Raw genomic sequence first — 23,765 nt, forward strand, 5'->3', positions numbered from 1 at the left:
GCAGCGGTCACTGTCCGTACAACATGACTCCTCAGTGGCCGGGCCGAAAGGGAACTGGGGGAGCTCCTTCCCTGAACCCCTCCCTCCTCTGGGTGGGGAAAGGGGCAGCCAAGTGGCTCATCCGAGGTCACGCAGCCTAAGCAATACCAATGTCCAACCCCAGAGACTCTGAGGGTCCTTCTGCTGCCAATGACTCTCTCTCCCACACTCTAAACCCGTCCCCCATCTTCACAACAACCCACGCTCCCCCATCAAGAGCCACAAATATCAACAGGACAGTCACAGGAAACTTCTCGACTCTGCTGTATGCATTTTACCAGCCCACACAGCTCTGATAGCATCTTCTAACACTGCTGTGGAGGAACCGGGGTGACACACAGGGTTTCAAGTCCAAGGACGATGATTCCAAGCCCAGCTCTACCCCTTGCTGGCTATGTGGCCTTGGGCATGTTGCCTGACCTCTTTGAGTCTTTTTTCCTACCTGTAAACCTGCGGAAGACACATCGATCTATCTTTATAAGTGGCCGTGACGACTGGATACACTGATACACATATATAAAGCTACCCACCATGAAGCGTATTAGCATACAGTAGGTGCTCAGTTACTTTTAACTTGCTCCCTCAGACGCATTAGCTTGGAACCTGTGGTCTGGGTCCTCGCGCCACCACTTGCTGTGTGACCTTCCGGGGCTAACTTTCTGTCTCTGAACTTCTGTGCTTTCTGCAAAGCTATGACCTGCCCACCTACCTTGGAGTTATGTGAGGACTGAGTGAAGTAAAAAAAGAGAAGATCTTTGTAAAATATGGGATAGCTCTCTTTTTTTTTTTTTTTAAAGATTTTTTAAATTTATTTATTTGACAGAGATAGACAGCCAGCGAGAGAGGGAACACAAGCAGGGGGAGTGGGAGAGGAAGAAGCAGGCTTCCAGCGGAGGAGCCTGATGCGGGGCTCGATCCCAGAACGCTGGGATCATGCCCTGAGCCGAAGGCAGACGCTTAACGACTGTGCCACCCAGGCGCCCCTGGGATAGCTCTCTTTTTTTTTTTTTTTTTTTTTAAAGATTTTATTTACTTATTTGACAGAGACAGAGACAGCCAGCGAGAGAGGGAACACAAGCAGGGGGAGTGGGAGAGGAAGAAGCAGGCTCACAGCGGAGGAGCCTGATGTGGGGCTCGATCCCATAATGCCAGGATCACGCCCTGAGCCGAAGGCAGACGCTTAACCGCTGTGCCACCCAGGCGCCCCCTGGGATAGCTCTCTTAACTCTGTGACCAACTCACACGGCACTGGTCTCTCCCAAGTGGCCCAAGAGGACAGGCTCTGATGTTTGGAAAGGGGGAAAGGGTCATCAAAGATCCGGGACATACACCCAAATTGTATACTGTCTGGTACCAGGTGTCCAGCCCACACAGCAGGGCTAACCAACTGTACGATTATGGGGTGTCTCAGGAAAATGCTGGTAAGGGGACGGGGTGGAGGGGAGGGCTTTTGTAAGCCTAAGACAAGGCACCATCGGGTTCCTTGATGAGGACCTTCAAAAACATCCCAGGGGCGCCTGGGTGGCGGAGTCGGTAGAGCATCGGACTCTTCGTTTCGGCTCAGGTCATGATCTCAGGATCATGGGATCGAGTGCCGTGTTGGGTCTCTGCGCTCAGCACGGAGTTCGCTTGAGCTCCTCTCTCCCTCTGCCCCTCTGGCTCCTGCTCTCAGGCACACTCACTCTCTCTCTGTCAAATAAATAAATAAACCTTAAAAACAACATCCCAGTCTACACCCTGATCTCCCAGAGCCTGTGAACATGTGACCTGACATGGCCAAAGGGAGTTTACAGGGGTGGTGACGATTACCAATGTTGAGATGGGGAGGTTCTCCTGGACCATCCAGTGGGCCCAACCTAAATACAGGAGTCCTTTCCCGAGCAGAAACCCCTTCCCAGCCGGTTAAGGATGAAAAGAAAGAACGAGGAGGAGAGATCTGAAGCATGAGAGGGATTCCAACCGTTGAGGAAGCAACCATGAGCCAAGGAATGCAGATGGCCTCTAGAAGCGGCCAAAGGCGAGGGTGCATTCTCCTCTGGAGCCTCCAGAAAAGACACCACCCCACCCACAAACACCAGCAGATACGTGAGACAAAGTGTCAGACAGAAAAGCTGTGTGGTAAACAGCACGGCAGGTGCGCTTACCGGAAAGCAGGGCCCTGAGCCCACAGGGACAGCATGGCTCGCAGCAGCGTGATTCACAAGGGCCAAAGGTGGAAACCACCCAAATGTCCATCCAAAGGAATGGACAGACGGAAGGCGGTGGAGAGCACGGAGGAGAATACTATTTGGCCTTAAAAAGGAAGGAGATTCCAACAGGTACAACGAAAGGGCCGAGCACAGGACATTATGCAGAGAAATCAGCCCACGACTGACAGCAGACACCGCGTGACTCCACTCCCGGGAGGTGCTTGGCGCAGCCCAATGCAGACAGAGAGGACTGTGGTTGCCAGGGGCGGGGAGGAGGGGGGCCTGGGGAGCTTCTGTTTTATGGACAGAGCTTCAGTTGGGGAAGGTGGAAAAGTTCTACGGATGGGTGCTGGTGATGGCTGCACCACAGTGTCGATGTCCTCAGTGCCTTGGAACTACACGCTTTTTAAAAATACTGAAAATGGTAAATTTTCTGTTGTGTATATTTTACCACCAAAATAAGTTGTGTGATTTTAAGCCACTAAGTTTGTGGTAATTCGTTATGGCAACAATAGAAAACTAACACAGACAGTAATCTCCTTCCTTCCAGATCCTTCTATGGTGTTCTCTTTGAAAAGGCCTCTGTTCTCCTTGCGTTAAAGACCCAGGCACAAGTCTATGTAACCTAGGAGGCTTTCTTTGACAAGGGAGGCAATAAACCACCAAGACCACAAAACCAACTATTCCACCCGAGAAAGGAAGGACCACCAGGTACTGGCCTTGCCTGCAGGCCTGGGGATAAAAGCTCAATTAAGCTTTGCCCCCTTGTATTATCAGTCAACATGAATCACCCTGGTGAGACTCCGGGCTGTGAGTGGTCGTGTGGGGCCAGGCCAGACACACCCAGCCAGTAATGCAAATGCTCTGGGGAGGGAAAAGGCTGGCAGTGGACTCCCACATGCAGGGCAATCACACCCCAACCAGCAGGACCACGCAGCTGGGGCGCCGGAGCTCAGTCAGCCCAGCAATGACTCAGTTCATTCCTACCCACGCCACCTCGGCTCCCATTTCACAAATGGGGAAACTGACAACCCGAGAGGAGGAAGTCACATGCCCAGGTAACACAGCAAGATCCTAAGAGGGCTGGCCCAGAACCCCCCAAATAGGAGCTCACTGCCCAAAAGACAGGACGCCAGTCAGCTGCCGCACCTACAGGGGTTGGTCCCAGGTTTGTGGGGCTTGGAGCTTATATAATTTTCGGGGTCTTCTTTAAGAAAATGAATACACAACATTGCTAGGACTCTGTGAATTCAGGGCTAGGACCCCTCCCTTGGAAGGGCTGAGGCCAGTGAGGCAGAGGCAGGGGGTCTCCTGTAGCTGAAGCTTATATTCCAGTATCTTCCCATTAATTTCACTTCTGGGCTCAGAGAGGCACCCGGGGCTGGGCGAGACTACCTGGGGAAAGAAAAGGAAAACACGAAGTCCGGGCCTGTAGCAGGCTTTCCCTCTGCCTGGGGACATAAACACAATAGAGCAGTTGCAGGAAATTACCCACCAGGGGTTTAAGAGCCATTCCCAGGAAGAATGGAGATTATGGCTGGGAAATGCATTCTTTGGGAGAGCAAGGTGGGAGAAGAGTCTAGAGAACTGGCTTCTCTCGGTCGGGTCTTGGCCACCCTAAGGCTCTTCTGGGCATTTTCTCCCTCACGTATTAAATGGCTGAGCCTGCGAGGGGCCCGTGGTGGTGCACTTATGCTGCCCAGAACCTGGGGCTCCATGAGGGTTCTACGGTTCACATTTACTTCGGGGGTGGGGGGGTGGGGAAGGAGCTATAAGAGCACCGGGCCTGACTTAAATTTTTTTTTAATGGAAAAATGGGAGATCTGGCAACATGGGTCCTGCATTTCCTCGTGGTAGCACACAGCTAGGGAGGCAGCGACTGCCCCTTCAGCTAGGCGTGCCTGCTTTAGCTGCCCACCTTCCCAACCTGGGCTGCCCCTGTAGGCACCTGCGCGTGTAGTCAAAGGGACAGATGATGTCACCCAGGGCCCTGCCACTTAAGAGGCAACGAGCCATACGAAAGCCCACAGCCCGGCACAGCTCCTCTCTCACGGTGAACTGGGGGGAGAGGGATGGCAGGGAGGACCAGGACAGAAGGCAGCAGGGGGTGCCTGTTCAAATGGCTTTGGAGAAGCTCCATCCCTTCAAATCTAGAAGACACGAGAGAGTACCTATTCCAGCACCAAATGGCTGAGCCCCCCCGCCCCCCAGCCTTACCTAGAAGCCCCAGGAAACCTCTCCTTCAAATAACACCAGCAGCTTCTCTTCTAAGGGTGACAAAGTCCCCGGCCAACCTTGTGCAGCTGGAAGTGGAAAGAAATCCCCACCAGAGCCTACAGATCACAGTAGAGGAGAAGATCTCTTTCACATCTCAGGCATGGGCTGACCCCTGTGGAGGTGGGATCCTAAGCTCTCCCAAAGCGCCCGGGGCCAAGAGTTACACTGTGCCACGGCAAGCAAATGGCAGGTTCCCGGAGGTATATGTGTGATGGAAAAGAATCCCAGGAAATGAATGCCCGCGGCTCAGCCACAGCACTATCTTGGCACTTTCTATCTTCAGGACTTCTGCTCAGTCAGTTCCCTCTACCTGGTCTGTCCTCCTTGGCTCCTTATGCCTCCCTTAAGCCTATGTCAACTTTGGCCTTCCTTGAGCCACGATAGAGCCCCTACCTCCTTCAGGAAGCCCGCCCTGATCTCTCCACCCCTAATGATTCCTGTTCCTGGAACTTACCAGCACTTGGCCTAAAATGTTTTCTATATCCTCTAGTGTACTAACAATATTCCCCTTTTCCCAGTACCTGTGACCGAGACGTGTTTTACCTCGTTATCTATCGCCTCATTCATCCTCACAATGTTCCTGCAAGACAGACAGTATCACCTCAAGGGAACCAGGGCGCAGAGAGGGTTCTTGACAAGCCAGGAGGGTCACACACCCAACTGGCGTCAGAGCCGGAACTGCTGTTTCTTAGGCCTCTCAGTGCAGGAGGCGCAGCCCAGGCTGTAGGACAGGCCTCTCCTCCTCCTGCCACTGGTAGCACGGGGCTGGGCACAGAGACACGGCAGCAGTGGACCCCGATTCATCTCCTGCCCACCCTGGGTGCCACCTGTTCTAAGAGCCTCTTTGGTCAGGGCTTCAGATGCATCGGCTCCAGGAACTCTGGGGGCAGAGAGGACGACACATCAAGGACATTCTCTTCTCTCCCTCCCACACCGAGGCAGGGCTGCAAGTGTTTTGAGGGTGTAGGAACATCCCTAACTCTGCTGGGAAGGGGGTAAGCGGCCTGACTGTCGGCAGGGATGGCAGAGCCCCAGTGCCCTGCCCTCACGGGGATCTGCCTCACCTCTCGGCTGTGGGCACAAACGAGCCAGAGAGCCCCAGGCAGCACCCCACCAATCCCGACCCTATTTTCCCAGACACTGAACAGAAAGCCTGCACAAGGTAGCTGTTAAACATCGAACTCCCCACCCACAGGCCAGGAATTAAGACTCGCTGGAGCCTCTGTCCATCATTAGCGAGGCCTGCCTCCCACTGTCCTCGGAGGGCTGGCACCTGGGGCTGAGCAGCCTGGGGATGCTGCGGACAAGGCCGGCCGGCCGAGGTGGCGATGGGGTGGTGTTTAAGCCTTACCACAGGGCTGCGCTTGAGCGAGTCGGTCCTGAAAGACACCTCCTAGAAATAAAAAGTCACTTGCCGGTGCCCTGGCTTCGGATTACACAGTAATCCCAGAATACTGGACCTGGAAGTGGCCTATTTTACTACGGTCGGAGCCGAGGCCCGGGGGGCAGAGGGATCTGCCTCACGTCTCAGGATTGGCTGGAGGCAGGCCATAGACCAGAAGCACGTCTCTCGACGTCTGGGCTGATGCATTCACGGCCCACGCTGGCTCCCCTCCACTCAGCTTCCTTCGGGGTGCCACCCCCCCCCCACCCGGGCTGGATGGAGCTCGGGCTGGGGAAATGGAGAGGCTACCCTAGGAAAGACAAAATGAGGAAGCGACCCGACTCCTGGGGACAGCCTAGAAGGAGCGAGAGTCCTCAGAGCATCACAGAGCGGTGGCAGCGGCCGCTGGCCATTCGGGCACCAGCCCGCAGGGTCAGAGGTGGCCATGCCCTGCACTGCCTGCTGGCTTGCCACCGTGGCGACATACCATTCCCGCTTCCTAGCTTCCTAACCTAAGGAACACCGGCTCGGCCAACGGCAAGTCTGCAGTTTCCAGTGAAGCCCAGCAGGAGTTTCAAATTAAGGACAGCAGTGGGTGGTGTCCCAGGAGCTTCTGGTTGTCCCCTTCAACCATCTGCCCTCTCTTACTTCCGCCGCAGAACACAAACTGCTGCCTGGCACATGGGAGCCTCAAAAAAGAATGAGTTGCCAGGCCTCCGTGGCAACCAGGCAGGGCCCAGGCCTGCCAGTCAGCTGTCCTGCAAGAGAAGTCCCTGGAGCAGCGCTATCCGGGATGGTCCCCACACGGACGCCACAGCAGGGATGGCTGTCGAAAATGAAGATTCCCAGGCCTCACCCCAGACGTCCTAAATCAGAGCCGTAAAGGGTGGGGCCCACAGATCTGTGTTTTAACAAACCTCGCTGGTTATTCCTACGTATGCTCACATTTGAAAACCGCAGCCCCTAGAGAATGCTGGGGGCAACTTCACACAAGGAGCCTGGAGCCAGGACGACCTCCCGGAGCAAACACTGACCTTGGCCTCCAATTTCTGAAGAGAAAGGGGGGCTCCTCAATCCACGACCAAACCTGAATCGTAATGCTGGCAGGCTGGGGAAGAGGGATGATGAGAAACCTACCCAAGTCAGCAGAAATCAGGACAGAAATAACACCCAAGTACAGTAAATAACAAACAGAAAACAAGATGCAAGGAATAAAATCAAGAATATCTGGTATGTGAACCGCCTGAATTCTCTACCAAAGACAGAAACCACCACATTGGACTTGCTGTTGTTATCACTGCTTTTTGCCATCCTCCCACCCCACGCCCCAGGCATGTGCTAAGCACAAAAGAAACATTTTGTCTTTTTTTTCTTTTTTAAAGATTTATTTATTTGAGGGAGAGAGAGAGAGCCGCACAAGCAGGAGAGGGAGAGAGAGAATCTCAAGCAAGCTCCACGCTCACACTCAGTGTTGGAGCCCGACGTGGGGTTCGATCCCATGACCCTGAGATTGTGACCTGAGCCAAAACCAAGAGTCAGACGCTGAACCGACAGTGCTACCTGGGTGCCCCAACATTTTTAAGAGAGAAAGAAAGATTAAAAATTAAGGGCTGGCAAAGACATACTAAGTAAACACAAAGGAAAATGAGAAGTGGAAATATTTACATTAAAAATATGTTGGGGACTTTTCAATAATCCTGTCTCAGCGGGCTGAGGGTTTTTTTCCAGTCCATTTTCAGCCCCTTGCCTTTACCTGAAAACACAGGACTTTGAAAACTACTCACTAGGCTTTTCCCTTAAATCACTGACATAACTTAAAACCAAGCACAGAAAAGAGTGTAAAACTTGGGAGCCCAAGACTTTATTTTTTATTTTTTTTAGAAGGGGGAGACAGAGGGAGAGAATCTCCAGTAGCCTCCCTGCTGACCGGGGAGCCCGACGTGGGGCTCGATCCCACGACCCTGAGACCATCACCTGAGCCGAAACCAAGAGTCGGACGCTCAACCAACCGAGTCACCCAGGCGGGGGGGCCCAAGTCTTCGTATCTGACGTTTGGCCTTGGGACATTTTTGTGTACTGACTGTTTTGTCACATCCCTTGAGGAATGGAGAAAGGCCCTGTGCTGTCGCAAACGAGGAAGGAACAGTGTATATTGCCAGTCAGAGCTGTCCCTGTCTTTGGACACAAAGGAAGGGGCGAGAACCGCAAAGGGAGAGGAGCTGTACCCGGGCCTGTCCCTGGAGCTTTTCGTATTTTACCCATCCCTCCTGAGAAGCTGGCTATCGTGGCGACCGTTGAGACCGGATTCTTTCATGACAACTGGGGAGCTGAGAAGCAGGTGGGGGAGACCTGAGCACCACCTACTCTCCATAAGCCTGAACGGAAACACGCCCTGGCGTAAAGCCCTGGCTGACGCCTGCCTCTGTATTTCGGAGCCTTGCACTTACTGTCTTACAAAACACACTTACTTATTCGTTTTACGTCTGTAAAAAAGAAAGGATCCTCCCTGACCCTCGGGCATATAGTCCCCTAAAACACAGCCAATGTGGCACTTAAGGCCAAAGGCCAAAAGCATTAAAATAAGCAACCAATGACGTGAAGTACAACCCCCAAAGATAAGTATGATAAACCCGTATACACCAAACGGGGATGTCGGATTACTACTTCTAGAACAAATGTAAGTACAGGCTGACTTAGATAGAGATTACAGCGAGAATTTTTGGAACATCTCTCAGAATGTGACAGACGGATCCGCAAGGAAAGGCAGGCAAGCTCAAGGTAACAGATCCATCTACTGTCTGTGCCCCACACAGGACACACAGCCCTTCTTGTCTGTGAAACCTTCTGGCACGGATCATGCAGTCGCCACAAAGAAAATCTTCATGTGGCCCAGCGAGAAGAAATGTTGTCGATCACATTCACTAATCATAACGCAATAAAATCAGCAGTCATCATTGAAATGTGATCATATTCCCCACAAAACCACTTAGAAATTCAGGATGCTGTCTTCTAAAACGTCCCTGGATCAGGACTGATCTACACCGCAGGGCGGCTGGCTGGCTCAGCTGGAAGAGTGTGCGACTCTTTCAGGGTCATGAGTTGGAGCCCCGTGTTGGATGCAGAGACTACTTAAATCAATAAATAAACTTAAAAAAAAAAAATCCCTGATCTACATGGTGACCGTAAAGGAACGGAAAGGTGAGCCTTTCAAAGGCCCACCAGCTAGAGCGGTACACACACAAAAAATGTTGAGCTTTACATGCTTTTTAAATTAAAACAAAAGACTAAAAAAGATAAATGAACAAATTTAGATATTAAAAGTGGAGCAACAAAATAAGCCAAAAGTAAGAAGGCATGAATAATGATAAAGGTTGAAATTAATGACCAAAAAACAGAAAAAAAGTGGAAAGGATACAAAAAAATTATTATCTGGTTAGCAAATCCAGTTGGGATCCCATTCATAATCTCTACGAAAGATGTATTACAAGGCCTGTACTCTGTCCCTGATTTGGAAAAGTTAATGTCATAAAATGTCAACTCTTCCTTATAAATAAATACATTCCATGACATCCCAATCAGGGTCCCATAGGTTTTTTATTCCAACAGTATCTCAAATTATAAAAGTAGTCAGAACCCATCCATAAGGGAAAGGCTGTATAAACTATGGTCCCTCTGCACTATAGAACATTCCACAGTGGCTAACGACCCAGAGCAACGGTCACCCAGAGTTAACTGCCCGTGATAAACTAATCCAAACCACAAGCTGCGGAGTAAGGTGGGCAGCATGAATCCATCCTGTGAAAGAAGCAAACCTTTACAGGGGCGTCTGGGTGGCTCAGTCGGTTAAGAGTCTGCCTTCAGCTCAGGTCAGGATCCCAGGGTCCTGGGATTGAGCCCCACATCGAGGTCCCGGCTCAGTGGGGAGTCTGTTTCTCCCTCTCTCCCTCTGCCCCCCACCCCGCTTGTGCTCTCTCTTGCTCTCTCAAATAAATAAAATCTTTTTTAAAAAAGGAAAAGAAGCAGCAAACCTTTACAGGTGCCTGTGTCCAACGACACAGAGGGATGGAGGGGGGCGCCTGGGCTGCAGGCCACCCACACCTCTAACTTCTCAGGGTAGAATGGGAGAAGGATGAGCTGAGAAACAGAAACAAACACCCCCTCAGTGCAGGCCTCCCCCAGCACCACCCAGTCCCTCTCCTCCCCTTCAAAGCTTGTCTACACTCAGCATCGCCAGATCTGCCCTCCTCCAACTCCTCCGCCCATTCACTCCCATCTGGGTTCTGCACCAGCATCCCAGCAAAACAGCCACAACTAACGTGCTGAGTATCCTTGTCACTTCCCACAGCGACAACAGCCACCACGGGCCACTCCCTCTTACTGAAGTGCACTCGCCCTGGCTTCTGTGATCTGACACTGTCCGGCTTTTCCTTCCCCCTTGTGTACTGCTCTTTTTCTAGCTCCTTCATGGGCTCACGTTCCTTTACTCAGCTGTTCAAGGTCAGTTCTTGAATCTCAGAACGTCCTTTACAGCAGATACATTCTAGACAAAAATGTCTCTCTAGCCCAGACCCCTCCTAAGCCCCAGACACACCTGCCTACTTGGTACCCCAAAGGCACCGCAAACGCCCAAAATGGAATTCACGATCATGATCTTGCCCACCCTCCAGACCTGGTTCTCATCCAGTATCCCATGTCTCCAGGGAATCCAGGAAGACAACCTGGGGTGGGGGGGGTAGACTGTGTTATTATGCACATAGCACAGGGCTGGGCAAACAGTGGGGACTCACTCATGTTGGTTCAACAGAAACATGCCTTGTCACCCACTTCCTAAAAATAGCCATGACCTTTTAGATGGACATGGCAAGCTCACATCGGCTATCACCAGCCCCCCCCACATAAACACCCTTTTCACCCCGAGATGCCACTCCCAGGCTTAATCTGCCACATGCTCCCCCTGCACAGCTAACCCTCTTTGGGTTTCGCCTGTCCACCTTCATTCAGATTCCTCTCAGCTCACGGTCCTCTCAGCCAGTCTCCCCCCAAGCTCCAGGTGTCAAAGGCTGGGGACACCAGACTTCCCTCGTAATTTCAGGAGCAGTTCTTACCTTCTTTTCTGCTGAGGCAGTGGGACTTTCAGGAGCACAAGCCCCTGGAAGACCAGACACTAAGGGATGGCAGAGCCGGGCGCCAACCACCCCCACACTCCATCCCCTCTCAAGGGTCCTTGCTGCAATGCACCTGAGAGATCAACATTGTCATGCCCACACCCTGACTGATCTTAAAACCCCCTCTGCAAACATCTTCTCACCAGATTCTGCAAACAACCCTATGAGGTAAGGCATTTTACCATCCAGAACACTGGGACCCTGTGGAGCTCTACCACTTGTCCCAGTGACCCAAAACGGATGAGAACTCTGTCTCCTGACTCCTCTGTTGTTGCCCTCACCCATTGCTTTCTCCCATCAGCATATCTGAGTCACTGTTCAGGCCCTACGAACTGTCAGGGTCCTCCCAAATACAACCCACCGGGTGACATCAGACCTTGATTTCAGGGGGTGTTGGGGCCAGGGTCGGTGGGCCTACTGTGGTCTGTGGTGTGGCTTCGGCCATTATTAGAAAGCTCCACTGAATTTCAACAACTCCTTTTAAAAATGCAAATTCCCAACAAAGAAACTTCAGTTTCTGCATTTCCCCTAAGAGCTTTCCTATCCAGGATCACTCAAATTCCTGATGCACGGGGGAGGGGGGGGGCGACGACGGGACGGGACAATGGCATCAGAAGGTGCCATAGGGAAAAGTCCAGAAAGACCTGAGTCTGCCTGCTTGGCTGTGACTGTGAAGCACACCAGCACACAGACTCTTCCCCAAGTGCCCCCCTGGGATCAAGCACCAGGAGCTGCCTCAGGCTTAAGGAGAGAGGAAAGGAGGAGGTGAATCCAAGAGGAAGGAGGGTGAGCTCCAGAAAGGTGCTGGGTCCTCTGCACAGATCCCCAGCGCTCGGTGCAGATTTCCTTTCTACAGTCACCTCCTGCCTACACCGGCTTTTTTGTCTCTCTGTTCTGCGGTGAATTCCCAAGAACCCACACTAACCTATTCTGGCTGGATTCTTACTCCTGTCACTCCAAACTACCCACCCTCCCCAGAATCACATGCGCAAGGCATCACTAATCGATCTTGGCCTTCTAGGTACAGCAATCCAGGACAGGCCCCATCTGTCACCCTTGCCCTGGCTCCATAAGGGAATCAAAAGGGCCTCTCAGCCAGCCCCTACTGCCACGTCTCAGTCTGGACTACTTCCATCTCAGGCTCTCTTTTGTTGCCTACCCAAACCCAGCCTTCAAGGTCTAAGATCAAACCCTACTTCCCTGGCCTGCCTCTTTCACGGAGCGAAATTCTGCTGAGCACATATACTAGGCAAGGCCATCCTGGGTGCTGTGAGACCAGGAGATGAGTAAGAAACAGCCCCCGCCCTCCGAAGACAAAGGACAGGGCAGAGATAAGACACGTGGCCATACAAATACTAAGCAAGGCGAGTATGGAGAAGATGCCAAAGGAGTGGAGGAGGAGGGCTGCTGCGTGGGCTCAGAGTATGTCTTGTCCCTTCCTGCTAGGAGCAGGCCCCTGGATGGCTCCCAGGAGGGTGGGGAATCATGGGCAGAGGGGGGAAGGAGGGCATTCCAGGAGGGCAGAACAACATGAACTAAAACTGAGGAACTGGCAGGAGAGCAGTTCAATGTGACTGGACTCCAGCTGCATGAAAGAAAGACAGCTATTATTACTGTATTATTACTGATGGCACTTCTGTCCCAGGCTCTGCCGTAAGCTTTACCCCATGTGGGTGACATCCACCTAAAAAACACAGGTATGGTCTAACAGTCACCAGTTCAGGGCAGTGCCTGGGCTGTATGGTTGTAAAGTATGAACTCATTTAACCCTCACAATACCCCTGTGAAGTAGGTATTATTACCCCCACTTTAAAGATGAGGAAACCAAGGCACAGAGAGTACTAAGAGCCAAAGCTAGGGAGGGAGGCAGGACCCTGAGGTACTGAGCACCAAATGCCAGGGCAAGAGATCTCCCTGGCACCTCACCTGGTCTGCCCTGTCAGGGACCACCTAGAAGCACAGGAGAGTGCCTTGAGGGAGGGAGCGCGGTTAATCCTCCCGGAATCCCCAACAATGGACTGAAGCAAGGCAGGAATGAAGGCACATAATGACAGCCATTTAGGAGTGAGCAAGAGGACACACCCTGCCTGTCCAGCTCCTGGACTCTACCCTGCCCTCCCCCTGCAAGCTTTTGTTCCTGTTGTGGGAGCAGGGGAGAGGCTCACCCTTCACAGCACCACTCCAGGCCGGGTGAGGGCAGTCAGGAGTAAAGCGGGGGTCGGGAAAGAGAGCAGAGTGGCTGGCTACCTTGGAAACCCAAAGCAAAGCAAGGTCACTGATGGGGGGAGCGGAGAGAACCGTCCCCAGGGGGCAACTGTAACCTGCTTGGGCTGGAACTGGCTAGCTTAACTTCTCTTCTCGGAAGGGGAACTTCGCAACTGTCCTTTAAACCAATAAACTGGGTTTCTGCCTTTTTAAGCCTTCAACGGTCTAGGTAGAGCCCACGGAGAGATGAAAAAGTTCAATCCCTCCCTGAAACTGTCGCTCAAGGCGAAAGGCAGAGAGGGTAAACACGCTAAACACGCAGGTGAACACATCGCCCGGGATGGTTCCGCATTCTCTCCAAGGGCCTTACAAATAATCTCCAACAGCAGCAGCTCCCAGGATTTGCATCCTCCTGAAGCCAGCCTCCTCGATGAGCTCTCCTTAGCACAAGCCGGAAGGGCACCTACACTCTCGAGAACTACGCTGGGTCAGGGGGGCCCGGGCCACTGGCCATCCCCATTCCAGCCAGTCGCTTCCTGGTCGCAGGTTCACCTGGTCGCAAGTTCACCCAGTCACCCCACGCCCACCCAGGAGCGGCTGAGCCCCAAACCCCGGTAGCGCATTACAGTCACGTGGCCCTGGCCACAGGGGGCCGGCCCGTGCACCGCCCACCCCACAGGGAGGGCTCCCCCCGCGGCCCGATCGAACCCGGCAGCCAGGCCGACGCAGCCCGTCGAGGGCCAACCCGACAGCCCGACACCACCATCCCCCCCCAACCCCCAACCGCTTTGCGGGGCAACCAGGAAGCCGCAGGGCCGGGGCGGGAGCCGGCGGGGGGCGGTCCGGAGCTCACCGGCCTGGCCGCGGCGCTCGGCCGCCACCCCGTCCCTTGCCGCCGCCCCGCCTCGTGCCTCCGGCAGGCCAGGGAGCCCTCACTTACCGGGCCACTGGCCACTGGTCACTGACCACAGGAGTGGGGGCCGGGAGGGGCGAGCGGGGCCGCGGGCAGCGGCGGCTGTCTCCGCGGGCGTCCCGGCTGCGGCGCCTCGGTCGGCTTGGAGCTCTGTCCCACTCCGTCACTCGGGGCACTCGGGGCACTCCGGGCACTCGGGCGCCGCAACCGTCAGGGCGGGGCCGGAGGAGGAGCCCGCGGAGCGGAAAACTCGGCGGGGCCCAGCGCGCCCCGGGGCGGAGCCGCTCGCGCTGGGGGCGGGGGGGATGAGGGGTGGGGCCGGAGGACGGCCCCGCCCCCAGGTGATTGCCGGGAGGGCTAACGGGCCGAGGGCTGCCTCTTGGGGCGAGAGACAAAATCGCGGGCCTTCTGGCTCTCTTGAGCAAAGGAGGGGATTCCGCCGGCGCCAGAAGGTCGGCAAGGAGCCCCTCGCTCCGCCCGCCTCCTCCGTCCGTCGCGCCCTGAGCCGCATTCTCGGGGAGGGCATTCCCCAAGCCCCCTCCAACCCTGTGTACCATTGTTAGCGACTCTCCTTCAGGTAAAAAACACCTTCCACATTAAAAAGGTCACGCAACAGTATGGAAATGGAGGTGGGGGTGGGGAGAGGAGAAACCCGACGAACTACTTTAGCGCGGTAATCAAGGCCAACATCAAGAGATAAATCAGCAGTGATAGGATGTGCCCGTGCGGTCTTCCTCCCAAGAATACAGCCAAGAAAAGCCTAGGGAGATACGAAAATAATGTAGTGTGGCATCCTGGTTGGGATCTTGGTAAAAGGACATGAGGGAAAAACTAAGGAAATCTAAGTAAAGTATGGACGTCAGTTAATAATAAAACATCAGTACTGGCTCACTCACTGTAGCTAACGCACCATGTTAACAGGAAATACTAATAATAGAAGAAACCAAGTGTTAACTTACCATTTTTTCTGTAAATATAAAACTATTCTTAAAGTTTATTTTTCAAAAAAAGTTCGCACAGGTAATAAATGAATATATGGTAGTTTAAAAGCAATTTTTAGAGACTGAAATTCACTCTTTACTCTTGCAGCCCACTTTTAGGTGTGCCCTTCCCGATCTTTCTGTAACACTCTTATGTGTGTATATATTCTCCTAGGTGTACTGTTTAAAACGGCGTTGCAGTATTTTTCTGCGACATGCTTTTTTACTCACTGCATCTTGTAGGGTCTTTCTAATGCAAGCGCCCCTTGGTCTACTTGGTTCTTCCTAAGGACCCAAGGGGTGCGCAAACGTGCGTGGTCACCTAGGTCCTTAGGGAAGGACATTTAGGTTGCTGTCCATTTGGGGCTATTACAAAACAGCGCTGCTGGTCCTATTTCCATTTTCAGAGCGCACAGAGCGGGAGGGACCGGGAGCTGTAGGCCAAAGGGGAGACTCTGACCTCGGCTCGGCGGGGCAGGGTTGCGGGTGCGGTGCGGAAGCCGCGTCCTCGGGCAGCCTGCAGCGGCCCGACTACGAACTCCGGGAACCCATTTTCCGCGGCCTGTGCAACACCCCTCTCCCCGCAAGGCGCGGCGCTTTTACGGCGCTGAACTGCATTTTTTTAGCGATGAGTAGGCGGGTGAGCGTGAAACTCCGGCCAAAGGGTCTAGTGCGACTCGGAGGAAACGCCCCGCCCCCGCCCCCAGCAGAAGACGAGCCGAGGGTTAGTGGCACCAGGAGACTCCTCCAGGCTTGGGTATTAGCGCGGTGGGGGTGCCCGCGGCTACACAGGATAGGGAGTCGGGGAGAACCCCCCACCGAGCCCGCGGCGTTCCGAGGAAGCGTCTGTCGCCTGGCGCGCCTTGGGCTGGGGGCTTCGTCAGGGAAGGTCCCACCTGGCGCCCACCCAAGCCTCTGCCTGGACACCCTGCGCTTGTGCCGCGCGTGCCCCGGCTCCCGGCGGCCTCAAAGGCAAGCTTCTTTGAATGGCTCACTTTTTTCGTTGATGAGCTACTGCTTCCTTAAATACCACCTTTAAAAAAATAAATCAGGGGCGCCTGGGTGGCGCAGCCGTTGAGAGTCTGCCTTCGGCTCAGGGAGTGATCCCGGAGTCCTGGGATCCAGCCCCACATCGGGCTCCTGTGCTAGGAGCCTGCTTCTTCCTCTCCCACTCCCCCTGCTTGTGTTCCCTCTCTCGCTGGCTGTCTCTGTCAAATAAATAAAACAAAAAATCTTAAAAAAATAAAATAAATCAGTAAGGGCGGAATTCCTTCTGCATGTAGCACACCCTTTTCCTGGGTCGGGCCTGGGCCCTTCAAGGCCAGGACGGTGAATAGCTACTCCTGTGTTCACCTTTCTGTGACTTTTAACTATTTATTTTTAACAAACTTTTTATTGAGCTCCGACTCGGTGGGGACACTTGCATCTGTGAAAAGACTCTAGGTTTGGTGTGCAGACACCTGGGTCCTGTCCCTTGGAAGTGATCCGTTCTTTGAGCCTCGGTGTTCTCGCTTAGAAAATCTTGGACAGGGGCACCTGGGTGGCACAGCGGTTGAGCGTCTGCCTTCGGCTCAGGGTGCGATCCCGGCGTCATGGGATCGAGCCCCACATCAGGCTCCTCTGCTATGAGCCTGCTTCTTCCTCTCCCACTCCCCCTGCTTGTGTTCCCTCTCTCGCTGGCTGTCTCTGTCTCTGTCTCTGTCAAATAAATAAATAAAATCTTAAAAAAAAAAAAAAAAGAAAATCTTGGACGTGGTCTGTGGAAACCTGTAAAGTAACCACTGCTTCATCGCTGCTGGGGGCTGATGCAGACATCAGCTCGGGTAAGGGAAGGTGAGCACCTTATAAACCGGCCAGCTGCACAGCTCTGAGTAGCACAGGACCCTTATCCTCTCTCTTATATTGAGTCACAGCACAGACCAGACAGTGTTTTAGAGGACAGCCAATGTGACTGGCCCTGTGCTGGGTGCCACAGAGAGAGGGACAAAAGAACACTCCTTTGCTCTCAACACAGCTCTTCTCTAGTGGAGAAACAAATAAATCACAAATACCCCACAAAATACAGGTTTGTAAAAAGGATCCTTGGGGTCAATGATGAGAAGGAGGTGTAGAGGATGGGACCCAGAAAGGCTGCTTCTGATCAGTCTGGCCAGACTTTGCAATCAGCTTTTAATTAATTTTTGTTTTTTTAAGATTTTATTTATTTGTCAGAGAGAGAAAGAGAGAGCACAAGCAGGGGGAATGGCTGCAGAAAGAGAAGTGGGCTCCCCAGCTGAGCAAGGAGCCCTATGCAGGACTCGATCCCACGACCCTGGGATCATGACCTGAGCCAAAGGCAGACGCTTAAACGACCTAGCCACCCAGGCGTCCCTAACGTTTTGAAATCACATTCATTCTTTTGAAAAAATTATTTACTGCTTTCATTTCTGCGTTTATCTTTGTAGTTCTTTTTTTTTTTTTTTAAAGATTTTATTTATCGGAGAAGCCTGATGGGGGGCTCGATCCCATAACGCTGGGATCACGCCCTGAGCTGGGGGCAGATGCTTAACCGCTGTGCCACCCAGGCGCCCCTTATCTTTGTAGTTCTGTTCCTCATTTCTTTGGATTTGCCCTGGTGCTCTTTTTCTGGTTTCTAGGGGTGAACATTTGGATCACTTATTTTCCAAATCTCTCTGTTGTTGTTCTCTGATAAATGTATCCAAGGCTATAAATCTCCCTCTACATCCTGCTTTAACTACATATCACAAGTTTTAACATGCCATGCTTTTGTTATCTCTCAGTTACAAATATTTTGGTTTTTTTTTTCCATTAGGATTTTATCCTTAATTCATGGATTATTTAGAAGTGTGTTTCCATGGCTTTTAAAAAAACATCTTGTCATAGATTTCTAATTTTAATGCTTAGAGATGAGAAAATGTGCTCTTTTTGGAATTTGTTGAGACTTCTTTGTGGCCCGATAGACTTTCTTTCTGAATGTCCCAGTTTTTGTGAGTGCGCAAGCTTCTTTCTATGTGTTTCTCCATCCAGTGTGCTAATCTAGTTATTTAGATTGTTTATACCTCAGCTTTTTTCTGTTCAAGCCGTTGATTTCCGAGAGGGTTGATTTAACGTTTTCTACCTTTATTGTACTTTTGCCAATTTCCCCCTATAATTTGATCTCATTTTGCCTTATAATTTTGAGAGCAAATTATTAGGGTCACACAAGTTCATAATTGGTTTATCTTTTGGTGACTTACCTTCTTTTATCACTTTTCTCCTTAAAAAATTATTGTGCCTGCTCTTAGTATTGCTATCTAAGATAGTATTTTTCTGCTATAGGCTTTTCCTCTCTTGTTTTCAGGCATTACTGTTCTTTAGTTCATCTCTTGGAAATGACACAATTTTTTAAATAAATTTTAAAAAATTCATCTGAGTATCTGCTTTTAATTGGTGAGTTTAGTTTATATGAATAATGATTACAGAAATATTTGGACTTATTTTTGCCCCTTTTTTTGAAATACACACACACACACACACACACACACAGGGCTGATATTCGCCTAAAACACATTGGTAAAGTACTGTAAATTGTAAAAAATCAAAATTCTTTCATCCTGCTTGGTACATAGCGGTTGCCTTGAGAACTCACAGTACCCCCACCCCTGACCTTCCCCTGATTGAGCAACAAAAGAGGCAATGCTTAGAACAGGGGGCCCTCCAGCACCTTTTCCGACTGTGTCGAAAAATAAACTGTTGATTGGCAGCACAAGCTTATTTTCTTTCCCTCCCCAAATCCCAGTACTGTGGCTATAGAGAACAGCATAGGTGAAAACTCGCAAAGGCAAAAGGAACAAGAGAGAAGAAATGGTGGGCAAAATGTGAACATTTTTTTTTAATTTAAGTAGATTCCACAAACAGCATGGAGCCCAGACTCACGACCCTGAGATCAAGACCTCAGCTGGTATCAAGAGTTGGACGCCCAACCAACTGAGCCACCCAGGCACCAGGCGCCCCCACCACGTGTTTTGAAGACAGAAGGCAGATGGAGGAGTGGTAACTGACTTGGTAGAATAGAGGATGTTTTAACTTGGGTGCCCCAGAGGGAGAAGTCAAGGAGAAGCCAGCTGGTTCTCCCCACCCACCCCCAGAGTCAGCAAGGCTTAGCCTTACAGATGGCGGGTAGAGTATGAGGATGCAAATGGGAACAGGGACATGGGTGGAACCCTAATCACTTTCCCTCGCCCCTTCACCTGAAGTTCCTTCCAAGAAAGGAGACTTGTTTGTCATATAAGTTGAACCGTGGGGACTGTAGAATGGGATACGTGAGGCACAATGAATTTGGGAGGAGGAGGTAAGGTATGGGGCTACACAAAGATTAAGCAAAGACCTGCATATTGAATGATGGGACCCTAGTCCCTAGGAGGTGAGCAACTTGATTGAAAATTCACAGGCAGGAAACTGGAGGGTTGACCTGGGGAGAAAATGAGCACCCAGACAAATGTCCTCCAATGAGTGATGGTTACTGGTTCTCTCAATGCAAAGCTGACTGATGCTTGAACGCCATCCGTCAGCACCATGCAGTGAACACCATCAGTCCACAAGCCCACCGCCACGCAGAGCTTCCAGTCACCGTCTTGTGCCCATCCCAAAATGCGAATGTCCAACTTAGATCACCGGCCTGGGAGGAGGGCCTCCAGGTAGAGTGACCGACCATCCTGGTTTCCCAGGACACAGGACATTCATGACTGAAACTGGAGAGTCTCTGGCCAACCAGGATGAATCGGTCACCCTACTCCAGCATGTGTAAGCAAGTTCCGTAAGCTTGGCTTTTGCGTCATACATTGCAAGCCTGACCTACTCGCCCAGCTCACAAGCTGGGAGCATGGTCATCTGCTATAATTTATAGGCTCGGGTGGTAAAATCTGCCAAAAATTGTAGTAAATGGTTTGTGACTTTTGCTGATCCTTTTCCAGCCTTTGACATGATACGTAGGGAAGGATATGGACTACGCTATTGGTAACTGCCAGGTGTGTACAACAAAGTATGTCAAAATGGCTCCTTTAATTTTTAGCTCTATCTTTAATCACTTGAGACCACTTTTGGATGGGCTCCAGGTATGTTTTCCTGCTGAACTCAGTACAGCTCACCAGCCAGTGTTGGTTCTGAAGGCTGAATGTCTGTGCCACGCGGGTCATTGAATGTGGTATCACCATGCCGTCCCTGCCCTGTACTGGAAAACAGAAAGCTAAGCGTTCTCTGGGATGCAGATTACCTGATTTTGATATCAGGGACTCAGAATGCTCTTTTTTTTTTTTTTTTTTAAGATTTATTTATTTATTTTAGAGAGAGAGAGCACGAGTGGGAGGGGCAGAAAGAGAGGGAGAGAGAGAATCTCAAGCAGACTCTGTGCTTAGGTGGGCGGAGCCCGACGTGGGGCTCAATCCCAGGACACCGAGATGGGGACCTGAGCTGAAACCAAGAGTCAGACGCTTAACCGACGGCGCCACCAGGGTGGCCCTCAGCATGGTCTTAATAGACAATCGATACTACTATCTTATCACCTCCAGAAACGAGGGCTACCAATTCTGGATCCAAAACAATCATTTTAAGAGATGTCCTCCAACCTTCGGGGATTTATAGAAAAATAGTTATGAACAGAAAGCTCCCTTGTTTAGTTGCTCTGGGAGTGCCTTTCACAACCAGTTTAACTAGCAGGGCCTGCGCTCTAAGTGAGATGTGCTGCAGGTATGTGCATGTGTGGCCAAATAGGGTCTGTGGTTACACCTGCTCTCCTGTTTCTCCAGGTTGATTTTTACTGCCATCGCACGGTAGGACGTGGAACTGTGTGGCCTCAGTTACCCGCTTGTGGCGTTCTTAGAGAACTCTCGGGGTTTCTCCTAAAGCGATCCTTGGCTCTGCCCGCAGGGACTCCCTTGACCCGCTTTGGAGGGGATGTGTGTTGGCCTTTGCTTTAGGAACGTGCTTGCTGGAGCCTGAGTTTTCCAAAGAGGATTGAATCGAAGTCTCAGTTCAGTTGATTAGGGCATGTGGCTCATTTCTTAAATGGCAACGGAAAGAACCGACATTCCAAGTCGAAGCTCAGCCTCAGAGCCACAGTGTACTTTTTTTTTTAAAGTTTGGCTATGGGATGCCTGGGTGGCTCAGTCATTAAGTGTCTGCCTTTGGCTCAGGGCCTGATCCCGGAGGCCTGGGATCGAGCCCCGCATCGGGCTCCCTGCTCCTCTATGAGCCTGCTTCTTCCTCTCCACTCACCCTGCTTGTGTTCCCTCTCTCACTGGCTGTGTCTCTCTCTGTCAAATAAATAAATAAAATCTTAAAAAAAAAAAGTTTGGCTAAAAGAAATGCCGTTTGTGGACAAGTACCTCGGAAGTACATATTTTATTCAATCTCTAGACACATATTCTGAAATCTATGTATTACCAACTCAGCCGGGGCAGCAGAGCTGTGTGCTTGGCTGCCTCCCGTGGCTTCTTAAAGATTGACTTTTAGTGGATTGCGTTGTGGTTGGTGGCCTTCAACCTGTACTGAGGGACATCATGCAAAATACGGCTTTGAACATTGACGCCTTGTCTGTTGCAGCCGTGTCATTGAACACAATGCTTGTTATGTCCACAGCGACCTCTCCAAGAGGACAACTTGTAGAAACGAATGTGTTATTCGGTCTCACTGTCTGGAATAGTTGCCCTTTTTTTGTTTTTTTTTAAAGCAACCTGCAAATATTCGGGATCTTCTAATAGGTCCTATTCCCCCCTCCTTATCTGCTGCTAGGGTCTTAGAGCTAAGCTGACAAAGAAGCATGAGACCATGCAAAGGGGACTAATCACTCAGGCTGGTGCCATTGGTGAAGTGGAATCAGAGCATGGGGTGTTGGCAAGGTGTTCTAGGGGCTGTGCTACCATGTTGAGTGTCAGGGGACCCCCTCCCTAGAGGAGGGTCGGAGACCAGCATAGGTTTCTCCAAACCAGCCTTATAGAAATGCACCGATTATCCCTCTCACATAGAGTTGGGGTTAGGACAGGTATAGTAGGGTGATGACACAGGGAGAGAGGCCTGTGGAGTCTTCTATCCTTCTCCCTCACTAGCTTTCTATCTTTTATCACACATGGCGTGGTTGGAAATGAATGGGCACCATAGTCAAGTGCCATGTGTTTCCCACTGCTTTACCCATCACAGTCTCCAGATCGACATACATTCTGCCTCCAACATTCACTCCCATTATGGGAGCCGGGGAAACAGTACACTGTAGATGTTAAAAGTATGGCTCTGGAGTCAGAGGGCCAATTTCAAATCCTGCCTCTATGCTCACTAGCTGAGTGGCCTTGGGTAAGAAATTTAGTCTCTTGATCTGTATGACAGGAACCAAAACACTGCTTGCCAAACACAGTCGTTATGGAGACACATTATATAACTACTGTGAATCATCGAGCACAGAGCTTGACACGGCAATAGATGTTTGCTATGAAGAAATTCATCATGGTGGTTAAGAGTCTGGGCTCTGGAATAGGCTATACTGGGGTTCAAATTCCAGCTCTTCCTGGGCCAGCTGTGAAATGTTGGGCAACTTTATAACTTCTTTAGTCCTTAGCTTTTTTCGTCTGCAAATGGGACTAACAATATACATAAAACTCTTGACACACCACTTCCTATGAAGTGTGTGCTTTATAAATGGTACCTCTACTTTCCTGTTATGTTACTGCCAGCCCAGGGGAGAATAGAACTCAAGCTAAACATGCAAGAGGAAGTGCCTTAGAGAGATTCTCCAGAGCTGCCAACCTTTTGGTAGCGGGGGAACTGATCTCCACCTCTAACATAGCGTAGTAACATAGCCATGTAGATTCATTGTTTTCTGTGTGCTAAGCAATGAACTGAGAGTTTTCTATTTTTGCTTTACCTGGGACTAGGTATGGTGGATCTTTGGGGAGCCCCAAGTACTGTATCAGTCTAGGTCCGATCAGGAGACAGAAACCACATAGGGGTTTAAGCAAGGGGAGTTTACTATAAAGAATATTATGCTATGATAAAAGAGCAACTATAGGATGTAAAGAGAGCCCCTCTAGGGCAACTCTCCCTACAGCTGAGAAAGGGAACTCAAGGAAGGGGTACAACCTCAGAAGGGGGCCACCTCTCAGGTCTGTGGATCAGACCTTGTTGGAGAACGTATCATGGCAGCCCCGTGGATGGTGGAGAAATTTGCAGTGCCTTGGCCAGAGTTGGTCTTCAGTTGGTAGACAAGGATGAAGCAATCGGCTAGAGCACAGGTGAATCACAACCTGGTGGTGGGGTCTGTGGGCAGGTAGAAGGGGTCAGACGGCAGTGTAGGCGGGCGGCAAGGAGCACACAGTGCCTGTGTTGGGAGGGGCGTGGGAAGGCGATCACCAGGCTGGAGAGGAGTGTAAGGTCTCTGGAGGTCCTCCTGGACACACAGCTGGGGCAGAGCACCAAAGGATGTCCTACACCTGTCAAAGCCAGCAGCAGAAGCCCCTTCCTCCTGCGGAGTTCTCCCAGCATGCTCTGCTGAGAGGGCGTACCAGTGTGCTCACTGTAAAGGCAAGACGCTTATGGGGATTCTGTCCATTAGCACACAGCAGCTGTTTGTGGGTGAATTTGGAGCTG

General features: G+C 51.4%; 1 protein-coding gene across 6 annotated transcripts in view; it reads right to left on the reverse strand.

The window, feature by feature from the left end:
* The window catches only part of ANXA11 (annexin A11), a 40,911-nt gene extending 26,456 nt beyond the window's left edge, over window positions 1-14,455 (reverse strand). For 2 of the 6 annotated variants that reach the window (XM_057308359.1, XM_057308358.1), the window contains exon 1: window positions 13,630-13,806. The gene's annotated coding sequence lies outside the window, so the exon portion shown is untranslated. Of the gene's footprint in view, window positions 1-9,917; window positions 10,019-13,629; window positions 13,807-14,199 lie in introns of those variants that run through there. The other 4 variants (XM_026504555.4, XM_057308355.1, XM_057308356.1 and 1 more) reach the window with 4 other exon arrangements.
* Between the last annotated feature and the right edge of the window lie 9,310 nt (window positions 14,456-23,765).

This window comes from Ursus arctos, unplaced genomic scaffold, assembly GCF_023065955.2.
Source record: "Ursus arctos isolate Adak ecotype North America unplaced genomic scaffold, UrsArc2.0 scaffold_7, whole genome shotgun sequence".
Taxonomy (NCBI): domain Eukaryota; kingdom Metazoa; phylum Chordata; class Mammalia; order Carnivora; family Ursidae; genus Ursus; species Ursus arctos.